Below are 15939 nucleotides of genomic sequence, written 5' to 3'. Positions count from 1 at the left end.
AGCCACCTGTGCTGTGCTGGCAATGTTCCCTGTTTCCAGCAGAGGCTGCTGAGGCTGCCCTTACAGGTAGTACTTGCACCAAGGAGGGGCAAGGGCCTCCTGCTTTCTCTCCTTCCAGAGGGCCCTTGGACTTCTCCCTTTGATGGGAGAAGCTGAACTGAGCACCTTAGGCAAGCCCACAGCTCCAAGGGGTTTTCCATTGCAGTTCAGCTGCTTCTCAGGCTACCTTGCCTCACGGCCAAACTACAGGAGGATGTATCCCTTCCCTCCTGCAGTCCAGTCCCATCCCCTTCCCCCTCCCCTCCCCCTGAGCTACAGGGGTGACGCAGGGCAGTGCTGAAGGGGGACTGCAGGCCCCCCCGCTTACCCCCCCCCCCCCCCCCCGCAGTGTTAGCTTACAGGCAGTGGGAAGGAGATTGGGCCAGGAAAGGCTGCGGCATGTGCAGGTGAAAACACAGGCACAGGGGGAAAGGCTTTGGGTGTTGCTGGAGCCTGGATGTTGTAAGAATGTTTAATATGGCTTTTTTTTTTTTTTTTGAAGAACAGATGGGTGGTTCCAAAGTTCAAGAGTGGTATCAAACCATGCACCTTGTTTTATGGTAACAGAAACCTGTTTTTTTGCCCCAGATGTGAGGAATTCCTCTCTTGGTAGACCTGGAATCCAGCACTGAGCACTGGTTTGCAGTTTGTTAAGAAAAGGGCCAGGTGGCCAGAAAGCAGAGCCGTGGGCTGTTGTGGAGTGCCCACCAGAGAGTGGCTGCCAGCTGCTGCATCCCGCATCCCTCTGAGTGTGGACCATTTGGATGCTGGAGGTGTCCACCTGAAGGCACATAGGCAGGGGGCTGTGACAGCAGGACCTAGCGAAAAGAATGAAACTACTTGTCTTCACCTCTGCTGCAGTGAGCAGTGCGGGAGCCTGTGTGCGAGGGTGCTGAGCTGCAGGACACAGCGCAGCATACTGACTCTCTTGGGCATCACTTCGCCATGCCTGTGCTTCTGCTTGTAAAGGAGAACCTTCCACGGCATCTTCTCTATGCTGATTGATATTCGCCTAAGGCTCCTCCGAAAAATCATTCTGGTCCCTGGCTGAGCATGCCTGCGTGATGCCCCGCAGCGCCTCGGCCGTTCAGCCTGCTTTGCAGCGCTTATTTCACTAAGCGATGCTGCCTCACGACACGCTTGGGGGGATAAAAAGCTCCGTGCCCTCGGTTATCCAGTGCGTTCTGCCTGTGAAATGGTGACCCTTTGGGTGAAGGGCCCTTGGGGAAGTGTCCCCTGGCACCAGCAGCCTCCGGCCCCGCGCGCAGCAGCCGCCGGCCCCGCGTAGCTGGGCGCGCTGCCGGGCCGGGGTGGCTGCGGCGGGACGTGCCGCGGCACGCAGCGCTGCCGCCGCCAGGTGGCGCCATGGGGCGCGGTGGGCCCTGCGCGGGGGCGGGGCGGGGCCGGGCGGCGGCAGCGCTGGGGGGGCTGCGGGGCGGGAGCCGCCCGCCCGCACCGGGGCCCGCCCGCACCGGGGCCCGCCCGCACCGGGGCCGGCAGGGACACCCCCCCCCCCCCCCCCACCACCGTAGGTGTCCGGGGCCCGCAGCCACTGCTCTCCCGCCTCCTCCCGCTGCGTCAGCCAGGTGAAATGATGGCTTTGCTGATATCCCCGGTAAAAAAAGAAAAAAAAAAAAAAAGGGGGGGGGGGGAAAGGTGGGAAAAATGAAACAAAATGAAACAAATTAAAAATTAAAAAAAAAGATCCCCTCAGGCTCTTAGACTTAACCTGAAGGTGTATATGTAAAGTGCCTGGCATAGAGGGGCTCTGACTCTGCTTGGAGAAAAAAAAAAGAGAAAAAAAAAAAAGAAAAAAATTGAAACAAATGAAAAAATTTTAAAAAATATTTCAAAAAATATTTTTTTCCCCCAGGCTCTTAGAATTAACCTGAAGGTGTGTATGTAAAGTGTCTGGCACACAAGGGCCCTGCCTCTGCTTGGAGCTGCTGGACAATAAAAAGACCCCGACCCTCACCCCGCCGGGGCCAGCAGGGTAAGGACACCTGGGTGACGGGCAGGTGCTGGGTGACCGTGTCACCGGCACAGTGCCCACCAAAGTGGCAGTGAGGCCCTGGGGGCATTGCTGCCAGCTTCCGTGGAGGCAAATTTCAGCTGCGGCTTTTGTTGAAATCGAGTGTTAGGGTACAGCACTTGTGATTATGGCCTCTTGGGTCTGTAACGCTGTATTTGCTCGTTGCGGAGGTCCTTAGGCCTTCTGGCATGTTCTCCAAGGGGATTGAAAAGGATCATTTACAAATACCTAACTGAATGTTTACTACCCTTGCCCCAAGTGGAATTGTGCTGGTTTATAAATACGCGTCCAATCCTTCTTGGATGCAGAGGAGTCTCAGCTCAATTTAAATCCTGTGGGGATGAGTTCCATACGTTGCTTATGTGCTAGATGCAAAGGGGTTTTATACTTTGAAACATTGCCTTTCGAACTGAAGTCATCTTGTTCTTGTATTATTAAAAGGGGGTAACCAGTCAGCCCAGAGCTGACAACAGGGACCTTAAACTGTGCATGTGAGTGTCAGAACACGTCAAGCACAAACAGGACTTGGGTTACTATTCACTATTGTTAATGTCCAGACTCTCTCTAGACTCACTTAAAATTTCTGTGTGAAACAGTGTTTCCTCTGCTCAGATTTGAGTTTCGCACCCGTTCCACTTCCTTGCACGTCCCTGTATTCAGACATAAGGCAGGAGAGAGCCACGTTCCCATTCCTGTGTCAATCCTGTTCGTTCCAGGGTGTGCTTATATCAAGTTTTCTCTCGCTTTTCTGTCCTGGCGTTTCAATCTTTGAATTTTCCCAGGGCCTGTATCATCAGCATCTCTGTGAAGATGAAGTGGCAACAGCTTGAGGGCGGGTGTTTTACCCCGTCACGGGCAGGGCTGTAACCTCCCTTCCTTCCTCGTACCGCTTAACACTGCTCATGATTTTTTTCCATAAGCTGAAAGAGTAGCTGTTTGATTTCACATAGTCACAGCTGCACGGTGCTCACGTATCTCAGGTTCTTGCAAAGATATTTTATTTTTTCACTGTCCTGTACCTCAAGCACCCAGATGCCTTGCTGCCTTCGTTAGCTACACGTTCCCCTGCAGGCTTTCCAAAGATGTTTGCAGTAATACCCAGGTAGATTTTGTATCAGCACCATTAACTATGAGCAGCAAGGTCTGAAAACAACCATGCCTAATTACTTTACTGAAGTACAATTATCTCTTAAAATGCCCGGACCAGGCTAGCCTTCATTTTATCCCCTATAATTGAAATTTGGCTTGAAGTGTTTCTAACTACAGCCAGTAAACAGGGAGAAAAACCCAATTCCTCAGCAGTAACTCATTCACCCGTTGTCCACCACTGTCTCCAGTGCTTTATTTGATGACTGTTGCTTGGCTGTGTACCAGGTGGGGTGAGCAGTCAAAATGATGCTCATCAGGACAGATAGGAGTCCTGATGAAAAAGCAGGTTCAATACCGCTGAACGATTTGGAGAGTGTGTTGGAGACTATTGTATATACTGGAGATCGAAATGTATGTTTCTCAAAGGAGTAGGAGATGGTGTCAAAATACGTGCATCTTTAAATAAGCGGGCATCCAGATTTTGTTACCCTTATTTAAGGTTATCCCAACAGGCCAACTCTCAGACTTTATTGAAGTTTGCTCATATAAGGACTGGGTTCTCTTTCTCCTTGGATTTTGTCCAGAAAAAGTAGGGAGCAGCTATCAGCGAGCTTCCAGTAGTGCTCTGAGTAGAGGGTATGGCCAGCACATAGGAAAATAAGATAGCATTACTCACTGTAAGAAGTGGCAAAATCTGGCCTGTAGATATCACCACTATTTTTCTACTTATACAGAGTATTGGTCATATGCCAATAGAAAGAGCTGCCAACTAAAATGTTTTAAGAAAGGAAACACTGTTTGAAGCCTGGCAATAAATGTTTTGTTTCCCCTGAAATATGTGCTGAACATATATAGAAAGAAGACTCCAAAGAAGTGCCTAGCGAGGTTTAACATTTTGTAATTGTATGGATGGATCTGCTAACATTTTGCACACTTTGTTCTTTAATAGGTGAGCATTGTAACTAATATTATTTGGTTAAAAACAGCAATTAAACACTGAAAACAAGAGATAAATGTAACGCAGTTGGATAAATCCCTGAAAAAGGCAAGAGTGTAACATTAAAATGCCAACACCATGAATTCTTTGTTGGTTTAAAATTCCTTTGCTGTTCTGCCACTTTCTTTGTTTCTTTATGCTGCTGTTTTTTCTTGTAACTGAAAACATCAGATGACCACGAGTGATGAATATGCAGCGGTGCTGCCTCCCAGGATGTGTAGCTGCAGCCTCTAAGCCCAGCGTTAGGGCAGCAGTCAGGATCCACGTGGCCGATTGTTTTGCAGACATAATGGTGGCGTATTTATATATTTCTAAACTTGTTTTTCAGGATCTGTGGCTGCCTGCGTATCGTGAAGCTCGCTGCTTAACAACAGAAATAAAGCACTTGTCAGGCAGAAGCAATGCGTCAGTGCGAAATGGAATTCGCAAGACTAAAGTTTACACGAGGCAACAACAAAATCTACTGTGCCATTCTGTTAGGCAACAAAGGTAATTTGTTATGCAACATAATGAGGACTTGTGTGTGATAGACGGCAGTGGCTCTCGGTTACAGGGCGTTGACATCAACAAGCACATGCGGCATGCAGATATAAGAGAATTGCTCTACATCGCAGAGAATTCAAGAGCTTTGTTGTTATTACGGGGGGGGGTGTCCAACTTCAAAATCACAGAATAAACAAACACACTGAGACCAGTCCTGCAGTCCTCTATGGTCTGGGTAGGACCTTCATCGTTTCCTTTTGGGTTGGTCTGTGTCTTAGAATTGACTGTCAGCCTAGGGGCCACAAGGTCAGGGCTCACCCGTGTCACGCGTTTCATGTGGCTCTGACACATTTGGCAGCCCTCAGGATGACAAGGGAAGAGCGAGTGGAGGGGGAGAAGTAAGATACACTCGCAATGCTGCTTGCCGCTGCCCAGAAGTCCACGATGTCTAATCCCACGTGCTCCGCTGCTGCTGTTAGCATGTATGCTCCTATAAGTCGGTTATCCTTCCTGTAGGGAGGCAACGGTTATTCACCCATTCTGTACACAAACTGCCAGCAAGAGGGCTGTGTACAGAGCTGGGGACAGAGCCGTGGTTTAGCAAGCAGCGAGGTTCATCTGCTTTGCCATATCACCTTTCAAAACAAACCTACCTGCTGGTGCGATTTGGCCTCTTGTTTATGATGACTTTGGCTGCTCTCTGCCTCCAGAGCTGGGGCTAGACCCAAAGATCCTGTTTGCTGACATTCCAGTGCTGTCTTGCAAATGTTTGTGTAACTCACTCTCAGGTATGTGTTCTCCTGGCCCACACTGAATGTTTCCCTTGTGGTTCAGCTGGAAAAGAGAGTCTGGGAGCAATCTCTTCCTGAGAGCTGCAAGGGTGAGTCTGGGCTCAAGCTTCGCTGGTAAATTCATACAGGAAAAATAAGGAATCGAGGCTGTTGCTACATGGCATGTAGAGGACTAAGCTGAAGTGGTGTTGGTAGCTTTTGTCCTGGCGATTTGTGGGGTTGATTCTGTTTTTTCAGCGCGCATGTAGCATTGTACCTTACACATGATATTCTGGAATAGTTCATAATCAAGCGAAGAGTTTTATTCCATGACTGCTGTGTTAATCTGGAATTAACACTTGCTTTTTGCCTCAAACCATGGTCAAGCCTGGTTGGCCCAACCACATTAGGGGAAGCTGCTCCTGTAGAAAAGTCGAAGATGCCCGTTCCCGTGTGTACTGTGCCTTAAGCATCCCTGCCCGTGCCAGGATGTCGGAGTTCTGACTGTGCCAGTGACTCAGCAAGGGCCTGATCTGTTTGCTTCTACTCCAACAGGAGCATGACTACTCAGTGCAGTTATGGCAGCAGTACAGTTAAGTGTAAACCACTGAGTTAGCCACTACTTTGGTCAAACTACTTTACCTCTCGGTGGCTTGGGCTACCGAGGAGTATCGTCGTTATGAACTTACTGGCTGGTGCTTGAGGGTTTAACCAAACAGGCTGAAATAGCTAGAGAAAAGCTGTGAAACAAAAGCTGCTTTAATGATTTACAGAGTAATGCTGGGCATGACACTCAGGCTGAGGTATTCAAACTAGTAGGTGATTGAGAAAAATTTTGCTTTTGGTGCCAAACAGGCAACCTGTACTCCTTTTCCTGAGATGCCAGGCACCTGCTATTCAGCAGTGGTTTCCCCACATTATAAGGCAGATGGGATTGTCTGGCCCTGTTTTTCTTGTGCATTTTTTTTTTCACAGCCTCTTGAACAATAGGAATCTAATCATGATGGAGATATTTTAGGAGCCACCATGATAGAAATACTTCATGATGATACTGTTTTTTTTTTTTAATTTAAGAAATGTTAATTTAATTACCAACCAAAGTAATGAAATTAAGTCTAATCAAATTAGTATTGCATCATAAGAAGCAGTAAGATTCCATACTGTGAGGATAAGAAGCAAACCAACCAACCCTTCCTTTCATGCAGAAGATGCTATCTGGCATTTGCATAGATATTGTATATGTAATTAAAGCCATCCTTAATACGTAATGCTGTTACTAAAGCCCTTGCTATTTTGTACCAGTTGGTAGACCTTATAATGAAGAAGTATAAAAATATCCCAGGGACTCTAGAAAGCATTACAGCAACTTTGCAGACAATGACTGTCTTAAAGCAAACCCCAGAAGCATCCTTGCTTTTTTCACCAGGAAGCATCTTGTTAGCATCCGTCAGTAGGAATGCCATTTTGCATCAAGCAAATGCTGATCATGGAACAGCACTGAAAGCTCACAGGTGAGTAAGCCGGCTGGCTCACTCTGCAGTGCAAGTGCAGAGTGTTTTCCCGTTTGCAGTGCTGCTTGGCTGAGCCTCGGGTCATGGGGAGGTGAGCTGCTGTGCCAGACAGCCCCGGTGAGCCGCCATCCCGGGGGTACCGCGCTTGGCTGCGCGGTACCGCACAATTATGCAGCGGTAGGTGATCCTGTGTCGGATGTGCTGGAGGGTTGTCTTTCCGCCTGAATGCAGCGACTTGTATATGTAATGCTGCTTCGTTCCTCTGCAGCACTGCTTTCAGGACCAATTCAAGGTCAAGGCTGTTAGCCGGGCTGAGTGCAGCGCTCCCTCCCAGGCTGCGAGGTCCTTGGTACAGGGGGGATTATTTACGATACACTTGTGCAGTACCTAGTACACTGAAATACTGCTTTCCTCAGCATTTGCAACCTGCCTAGGAGCTGCACAGTTCGTGTGCATTTTGTGCAGCTGTAAGCCCTGCTGCCTGTCCCCCAGGGTCCCCAGGAGGGCAGCTGGGCTACCCCAGGTACCGTTCACAGGGGGCAGCTGGGGGGATCAAAGCCAGCTTCTGGGGCTTCCTTCACCAGCCCTTCCCTTTCGCAGGGAGCACACAGCCTCGAGCAGTGCCAGCACGGCAGAACCACTTTTGGCCCCCGTACCCAGCCCTGAGGTCTCTCTGTCAGCACTTCTTTCTCCCTCACTTGTTCTTTCATCTCCTGCCCCTGTAGCAGAGGATGCCCCACTACTGTCTCAGGTCCCTTGCCCTGTTCTGTGGAGATGTGTCTTCCCTTTCCAGCGCTACTTGAGTCACGTACAGCAAGGTGAAGGAACAGCAACGTTTAGCCGAATAAAATATCACACACAGAACTGCACAGAACTTGCACCGTTTCCATCAGCAACTTCTCAGAATATGAATATGATTGTTCAAAAGCCACGTTAGGGATTTTCACAAGTAAGCATTTGGACCAAGATTTGGGACGGTGGCAGATAGCTGTGTGGTTTAGGTCTCTACTGTCTTCAAGGTACTGCACTAGTGTCAGGCTCATCTGGGCCGAAATGGTGGAATTTGCTCCTTGGAAGGAAACCTGCCATCTGATTGCTTCATGTTGTTTTTCATGCACATGGTGTATCTGGAGTGCTTCAAAGTCAGCGTTGTGCCCAAACTGCCCCTAGAGAAGCCTTGTCAAACTTCAGGAAATGTGTCCATAGCAGGATTTTATTTTAATGATTAAAAGGACCAAAAGTTAATAGATATCCCTTAATCTGCTTGCAAGGAACACTGCACCAGGTGAGTGTTAGACACAGGAGGAGTGGGACTGTTAAGGACTGATAGGTGACCAACTTTAGTTGACCAGATTGGTGGGTTTTAAATTGTAATTTAAATTGAGGTTCAAAGCAGGTGTGTTAGAGGTATTTGCTAAGTGCTAGGGCTCAGTAAGTGCTGTTAGTAAGATGAAACTTTGAGTTACACACTTTGAAAGTCGTAACAGGTCAAGTGGCTAAAGAAAAACTAAAGAATGAAGTTAGTGGGGACAAGAGAGCTCCCACCAGAGCAATAACCCGGTCCCTGAAAGCAGCCAGCAGCCTCTGTGGAGGGAGTCAGCGTGCTCTCTTCCCGCTGTGGAAGCTGTGGCTTGCCTTAATTTTCATTTTGTTTGTTGTCAGCACAGGCTGATTTGAATATGGCCCAAGTAAAAAGAGTTAAAATCTGAAGATCTGCCTCCGAGAGAGTTTCAGCTGTGTTTGCAGAAGTGGCCGTGCACAAGGGTTCTTCACTTAGTAGCCTTTTATTGCGTAGCCTTGTCTTACTTTTGTACCTCTTACTTACAGAGCAAGAAACGCTGAGAAATCCACTGCGTTCATCGTAGACAAAGATCACTTACTGAAAGGGAAATGTTTGGGAGTAACGTGCCAGTTTTCCCCAGCGTTTCCTTACCTAGGGCTTGGGACTACCAGGAGTTACTGCAAGCTCGCTCTGCCTCTCAGCCTGCTGTCTCCTTCCCTTTGCTCCCCTGGATCAGCTCATGGGTTACTCTGAACGCTTCTTACAGGGCTGCTCGCTCCCTGAGGCTCACTGCTGTGCTGCTGCTTTACGTGGACGGTTGGGTTTGGCTGCCTTCTCTTCCCCCAGGGAAAGCGAAATGCTGGGCACCCCCATTGCCCATTGACACAGGGCCCCACGCCAGGGCAGTGGGACCTCTTGGTGGTGGTGTCAGACACTGACTCGAGCACATCTTCTGGTGGGGGTATGTGGGGGTGTGCGTGTGCTGGTTTGGGGTTTTCTTGAAAGATGCTTGACCTTTAAAGTTATGGTAATAAAAGAAAGTGTCAACCCAAAAAACAAAACCCCACCCCCCATCCCCCCCACATACCAAACCCCCATTTGTAGTCCTTATAAAAAAGAAAAGAATTTAAATTAATAATATATTATAAAATATAATTTTTGTCCTAATGGTTGCATGAAAAACATTTGAGATGCAGCTGTAACCTAATAGTTCATGCAGAAATTAACTGATAATTAATATGAAAATGTCAAACCTTTAAATTCATTTGCATGATTTTTAAATGCTAACTATTGGCAATATCATCTTTTTAATGGCTAAATTCAAGACTACAATACTGTTTTTCCTCCAAATAATGTAAATATGTAAAAGTATGTTTAGTACTGTTAGTATGTTTAATACTGTTCGTTGATTAGAATTGGGTGAACATATGCAGGCAAAAAATACGGAACTACACAAAGTCATTTCCTTGCAGACTTTACAGGACCATCAGGACATTCTCACTGCTTATCAGAAAATATGTAAATAGCTCCTGGCTCCCTTACTTCCTCAGATAGTGAGGCAAGATCTTTTTCTGTAAGCCTTCTTCCAGGAAACTCACCCTCCTCAAGGTGTGTAATGAGATAGGACAGTAAAAAGAAAAAACAAGAATAAAAGGCAAGGCTGGATAATGACAAGAATACAAAGATCCTGGGAAGTGGTGAGGGAGAGGCATGGATTGCCAGGATCTGAAGAATGCTAAATGTGCTGATAAGTGATAGTTGAAGGAGATGAAACTGTGGTCAGGAGTATTTAAGTTAAGCCAGGCAGACAAGCTGTCTGTGGGCTGAAAAATTCAACTAGGCTAGTGGACATTCAAAGTAAGATTTCTTCACAGCAAGGGCAAGAACCTGAGCAAGTCAGTCTTGCTCTGCAGTACCTTAGGACTTATTTTTACCCTTTCAGGTGATGCTTGGGTGCTGCAGCTGTGTTCTGTGCATGGGGAACAGCCTTGGGGAGAACCATCTGTGCAGGGGTGGCTGGTGGAGGGTGGAAGAAGTGAAGCATTAAGCTTGCTCTGGGGGAGGGAATTGGAGATTTGGATTAAGGAGCTGTCTGAGGGACACTGAGTGAAGAATTGGAGCCAGCAGTGCCTTTGCTGCTGGTAGTTCTCTTGGATTTTTAAGTTGACACATTAGCTTCCATGGCGTAGGTGTTCATACCGGCATGTCAAAAGGAAGAGGAATCCTTTCAACATGTGGTTTAACCTACAGATGCCATAAGAGCTGCTGGTAAAGTGCTGTCAAAAGTCAGTCATGGAGATCTATACTTCACTCAAAATCTGCCAGTTCTGATGCAGATATAAATTCAAAACCACCAGTAGCCTCTGAGACTTAGTGGTGGAAAACACTTCATAAGGTCCTGACCAAGATTATTTCTCCTAGTTGTTCCTTCTCAGCTGCTTATAGGGTTTTCAACACATCTGCTGTTGATTTATGTAGGTGTTAGGGTAGGTACCTGAAATTAGATTATTAAACAACCACTTCCAGATACAGAAATGAATACTGGCACTTCTATGCTGAAAGAAACCAGCAGAATATGTTCTTTTTCCTTTAAGAAGGCAGTTGTTAAGGAGAAATCACAAGTACATTGGGAAAAGAAGCAATAAGCTCTGCTTTAGCCTGGGTTAGTTCACTCAGCCCGTTTGCCCAGTGGCAAAGAAGCTTGCAACAGTGGAAAGGAGGTGGCAATGCGGAGAGCATCAGTAGTGGGCAAGGGAAGGTGGTGTCTTCTTGTGGTGTGGGTTTATGCCAGATGAAATTTTGACTAAACTCTGGCTTTACTCTTTCTGCAACTCCAGAAGGAAGCTGCATGTCCAGAGTGCCCTGAAGCACTTCTCTGTAGGGAGGGTGAGTTGCAGTGTGGTAAGGTAGTGATGGTAGGCAGTGATGTTTGTTCAAGGGGAGGGGAACCAGCACCCTGCAAGAAATGGCAAGGAGGCTACTGCTAGCTGGATTTTGTTCTCTGTCGGTGAAGAGGGAGGGTTTTGCTCGTTCCAGGGGATGGGGAGGCAAGACCTGTGGCACTGAGGATCTGCAAAGCAAACCCATGAGCATGGGCTCCAGAGGAGCCTGGAAAAGGAAACTCCAGGTGGAGGCTGCTTTGCGTTCTTTTGTTCTGTGCCGCTGGCTTTCCTGCCCTGCTCAGACCCTTCTTTGTGACCAACACAGCTGTAGAAGGGAGTTTGGAGTTGCTATTGTTCACTGCAGACTATTGCCCATACCAAGCATTAAAAGAATGTCAGGCTTCACAAATATGTTGCCGCATTTTTAGTGTGTGTTCCAACTTTGTAGGCTTGAAAATTCTCATTAAACCTTTCTGCAAGTACTAAAATTTGCAAAAGACCATTGCCTCAAGTTCCTCTGCTGATGAACACTATTCTTGCTGCTTATGACAGCCGATAAAACAGGAATATGATGTTCAGCTTGCCCTGCGGGATGTTCCAGGCCTCCTGCTAGGGCACTTTTTTGGATTCATACTTTTCTTAGAAGCCACATTTGCGTTTGCTCCCAGTGATTGAGGCCACCCCTTCTGTGGGGGCTGCTTACTGTCCTTTTCGCTCTAACAGTTGTCTCCTGTCTCCTACAGCAGACACCCCCCGCGGCCTTCCCACCAAACACAACCTGCAGCTCACAGCAGCAAACGTTTTGTGCTCGACTGTCCTCAACCTGACATATTGCCAAACGTGGCGACTGCATCTGCGCATCCGTGAGCCCCACACCCGACGTTACAGGTTTGGACTTATTAAAATACCATTTCCCAAGCGGTGGCCTGAAACCCGGTGGCTGCATGGCTGGTGAAGGTTGGCACAAGATGCTACTGAAGTGCAGAGGAGGGTGCTTTGTGTTCAGGCGTTTTGAGGGCCAGAGGCTAGCAAGATGTGTGTATTTGGCTGTGGGTAGCTGGTTTCTGCTGATGAAAGACATGCAGCAGTACTGGGCTGCCTCGGGCAAGCCGGAGTGTCCCCTGGTCTTGCAGGAGTGTCCTTGCGGGATGGCGTGTGTCAGTCTGAGGGGCTGACAAGGGGCTTCTGCATGAGTTTCTCTGGTAGGCAGAGGCCTGTGGCACGTGTGACATTTGCGAGGAAGGCGGGTACCGTGGGTGGCTGGCTGGATGCACCACCCTGAGACACGGCTGGGAGGAGGAGGAGGAGGAGTGAGATGGCAGGGATGCAGTGCCCTGGGCTGGCCATGGCAGAGCTGGGGCCTGTGTCCCCCATCGGTGTCACCTATTACCTGGTCCTTTCCAGGCCGTTCCTCCAGAGGAATTGCAGACTGGGGTGCGACCAACCGGCAGTTTTTATAGCAATAATCACCTTTCCTGCGGGAAGGAGATAAAGGGGGAGAGAGAGCAAGGAATAGCTGGGCAGCATTTGCATGACTCCGTATTTCACTACCAAGTGTAAAGTCATGGCTGAATAAAACCGTGCTTGAAAACCTTGAGGGCTGGCCCGTTGTCCTGCCCGGGGGAAGGCCAGCCACTGTCCGGGCGGTCGCCCGGTGGCCGCCTGAGCGAGGCTCCCTTCGGCGGTGCTGACCCGGGCGGGGAGCCAAGCCGGACCGTGCCGAAGCCCCGGGGGGAGCAGGGTGCCGGGAGCCCAGCCCGGTGCACCCGGGTGCGATAACCCCGCGGTCCGGCTGTGCCTGGCTGCGGGGCCGGGCCGAGCAGCAGGAGGAGGAGGAAGAGGCGGCGGCCGGCCCCGGGGTGGGGCGGGCGGCCGGTGCCGGTGCCGCCGTGTGGGTGCGAGCCTGCGGCAGACGGGTCCCCGCCAGCACAGCCGGGTAGGGCCGCGGCGCTTGTTCCTCCTTTCCTTCGTGTCCTGCCTCCCCCCGACCCCTTCCCAGGACCGGGAGCCCCGGGGCGGGCTGCGGGTGCCGGGGGCTGGCAGGGCGGGACACGGGCTCGGCTTCCCTCGGAGCGCGGCTCCGCTCCGGGTGGCTGGCATGGCACGGCACGGCTCCGGGTGGCTGGCACGGCTCGGCTCTGCTCCGGGTGGGTGGCTGGCACGGCACGGCACGGCTCCGGGTGGGTGGCTGGCACGGCTCGGCTTAGCTCTGGGTGGGTGGCTGGCACGGCTCGGCTCGGCTGGGGGTGGCTGGCACGGCGCGGCTCGGCCTCGGGTGGCTGGCACGGCTCAGCCCTGGGTGGCTGGCACGGCTCGGCTCCGCTCCGGGTGGTTGGCACGGCTCGGCTCGGCTCCGGGTGGCTGGCACGTCTCAGCCCCGGGTGGCTGGCACGGCCACGGCACAGCTCCGGGTGGCTGGCATGGCACGGCACGGCTCGGCCTCGGGTGGCTGGCACGGCTCTGCTCGGCCCCGGGTGGGTGGCACGGCACGGCTCGGCTCCGGGAGGCCGAGGGGGAGCACATCCCGCCCCGCTGCCGCGCCAGCCCGGCCGCTGCGGTGGGGGAGCGGAGCTGGCGCTGCCCCACCGCGGGTGCCCCCCGCCCCGGAGGTGCTGCTGGGGGCCCAGCCCGGGCTCGGGGGTGCGATGGGGGGCTGAGACTGGAACAGACGGGGGGATGCTGATGCTGCTCAGAAAGAAACCGGGGGTGGGGTGGGGTGTGGAATTAAAACCGCCGCGGAGAGGTGACTGCAGAGGCGAGCTCGGCAGCGAGCAGCGGGAGCAGGGCCTCCAGCAGGGGAACCTGGCAGCTGCCGGAGCGGGACGTGTGGCTGGCAGCGTGGCTGAGGCTCACACCTCCTGCCTGCCAGCGTGTGTCAGGCTGCTCAGGGTGTTAATGGGAAGAATTCACCGATTGAACATTTCATCTTTTTTCCCTTAAATGTTTTCCATGTGTGCTGTCTTGAAGAGTAACCTCAATTTTTTGTAACGATGTAAAGCATTAGTGTCACCTGTCTTCTGCAGCAAGGTGTTTTCCTTAGCGGTGATTAATCACCCTGTTTTGCTGTTCTAATTAAGCTGCTCACTTGGAGCACCGAGACCATCACTGTCTCATCGGCTAAGCTGGTCTCAGAACCACCAGCAGGTTTGTGCCTCAGATTGAACTCTTGGTAGGCCGGAGGTATTTTCAGTTTCAGGTTGTTGTATTTTACTGGCAATTGTAACGTGCGGGAGGTTGCTGGTGTCGGTGACCTGTTCCAGCATGAGCAGGCTGGGAGGGGTGTGATAAGAGCAGCGCTTGATTGCACACCCATGGGTGCGCTGGGGCTGGCTGACACCCTGCGAGGGCGCAGGCAGCTGCTGCGGCGCCATGGGCCACTCATTGCCCTCAGATCAGAACCTGTGTGAACCGATTGAACGTGATGTTCCAGGAGTAGCTTTTGTACATTAAACACAGAGCCCAGCCAGTTAATCTTTGACATCGTCAGGGTGATGGGCAAGCTTTCCTGGTGAGCTTAGTCCCCTTTGGCAGTACGAGTGGACCGGTGCTGGAACCCAGTTGCTTGCGGAGGGGACGAAGTGGAGGAGGAGGAGGAGGTAACTCCTTGCAATTCCCAAGCATGGGAAGAGTCTGGCAGTGGTTCCCATTGATGGGGCCTCCTCCATCCTGGTGTAATTGGCTCCATCTTTAGCAGTGGCAGCTTCAGGGGTCCCCAGAAATGGTGAGGAGCACACCTGATCACCAAATATATTATTTTGCATAAAATTTTGAAGTGAGACAGATTACTTTTACTGACACTAGTGGTATATATATATATATTTTTTTTTTTTTTTTAAGTTTTGAATATTTTTGATTGGCAGGTTTGACTCAGCTGCAGACCGACTTCCCTGGCTGGGCTGTATCTCCCTGGTGGTGTCACCACCCCCCTTTGGGTGCTGTCATGCTGCCCGGTGGGAGGTGTGCTCTGGTGGGTGCTGAGCCGCAGCCCCTGTGAGGCACCACTTCAAACCCTAGTTTTTGTTGGAAAACAAAAGGTAGCAGGTCTTGTGGGTTTAGAAATGAGATACTAGCCAGAGTGAATGCTTTTAGTGGAAAGTTTTGGGTTTGGTTTTCATTTGTTTTGGGTTTTTTTGGTTTTTTTTTTTCCCCTGAAGAAAGCCACAATTTCCAGTAGAAAAACATAGTGAAGGGAGTTTTTGGAGCAGCTTCGGGCAGCGGTTATTCAGATCCAATATTAATGGAGGGATGGGAAATGAATGCAGTTGATCTTGTCCGTTTCTTGCCTTGACAGCAACCATGAGTGAAACGCTGACTGCCACGTCATCCCAGTGTGGCACTTTCTTCCCGAAGAGTAGGTGGCCTGTGTAAATCTTTACACTTCGCTCCCAAAGCCTGTGTGGAGTGTGTGGCAATACTAGTCCCTTTCATGCCTTGCTGAATTTTGTACTGTTTGTGCACCAGTTGCCTCCTTCCTAGGCTAACAGAGCAGTGAGTAGCCAGGTTTATTTTCCATGCTTTTAAGGCATAGATGAAAGTTTTTAGGACCTGAGAGTTCTGCTGGGATGCTGTGTGCTGTACCAAGTGTTGTTTTCAGGGAAAAAAGTTCTAAACTTTATGACCATGCATGTCACGTTCCAAGCAGTGGATCTTGTTTTCTACCTTGCATAATATTTCTCTAACTTGGTAGTGAATTTTAGCAGAACTTCTTTGGCCTGTCCTGCAGGAATCACATTTAAGTCTGTCAAACACTGTGGCTGGGAACTTTCCTCTGCAACATCTGGATATGAGCAGTGCTGGAAACAGGATCCTTGGCAAAAGCGAACCTTGCCTCTGAGCCATTGTGGTTTTTTTAAT

The 15939-nt window shown here is 50.2% G+C and overlaps 1 protein-coding gene across 1 annotated transcript in view; it reads left to right on the top strand.

Moving 5' to 3' along the window:
* The first annotated feature begins 12933 nt into the window (after positions 1 to 12933).
* The window catches only part of PIK3CB (phosphatidylinositol-4,5-bisphosphate 3-kinase catalytic subunit beta), a 101268-nt gene continuing 98262 nt past the window's right edge, over positions 12934 to 15939 (top strand). Inside the window, exon 1 of the mRNA XM_055816940.1 lies at positions 12934 to 13021. The gene's annotated coding sequence lies outside the window, so the exon portion shown is untranslated. The remainder of the gene's footprint in view (positions 13022 to 15939) is intronic.

The sequence above is a fragment of the Falco peregrinus genome, chromosome 12 (assembly GCF_023634155.1).
Source record: "Falco peregrinus isolate bFalPer1 chromosome 12, bFalPer1.pri, whole genome shotgun sequence".
Taxonomy (NCBI): Eukaryota; Metazoa; Chordata; class Aves; order Falconiformes; family Falconidae; genus Falco; species Falco peregrinus.
This window is presented reverse-complemented; position numbering and strand designations above follow the sequence as displayed.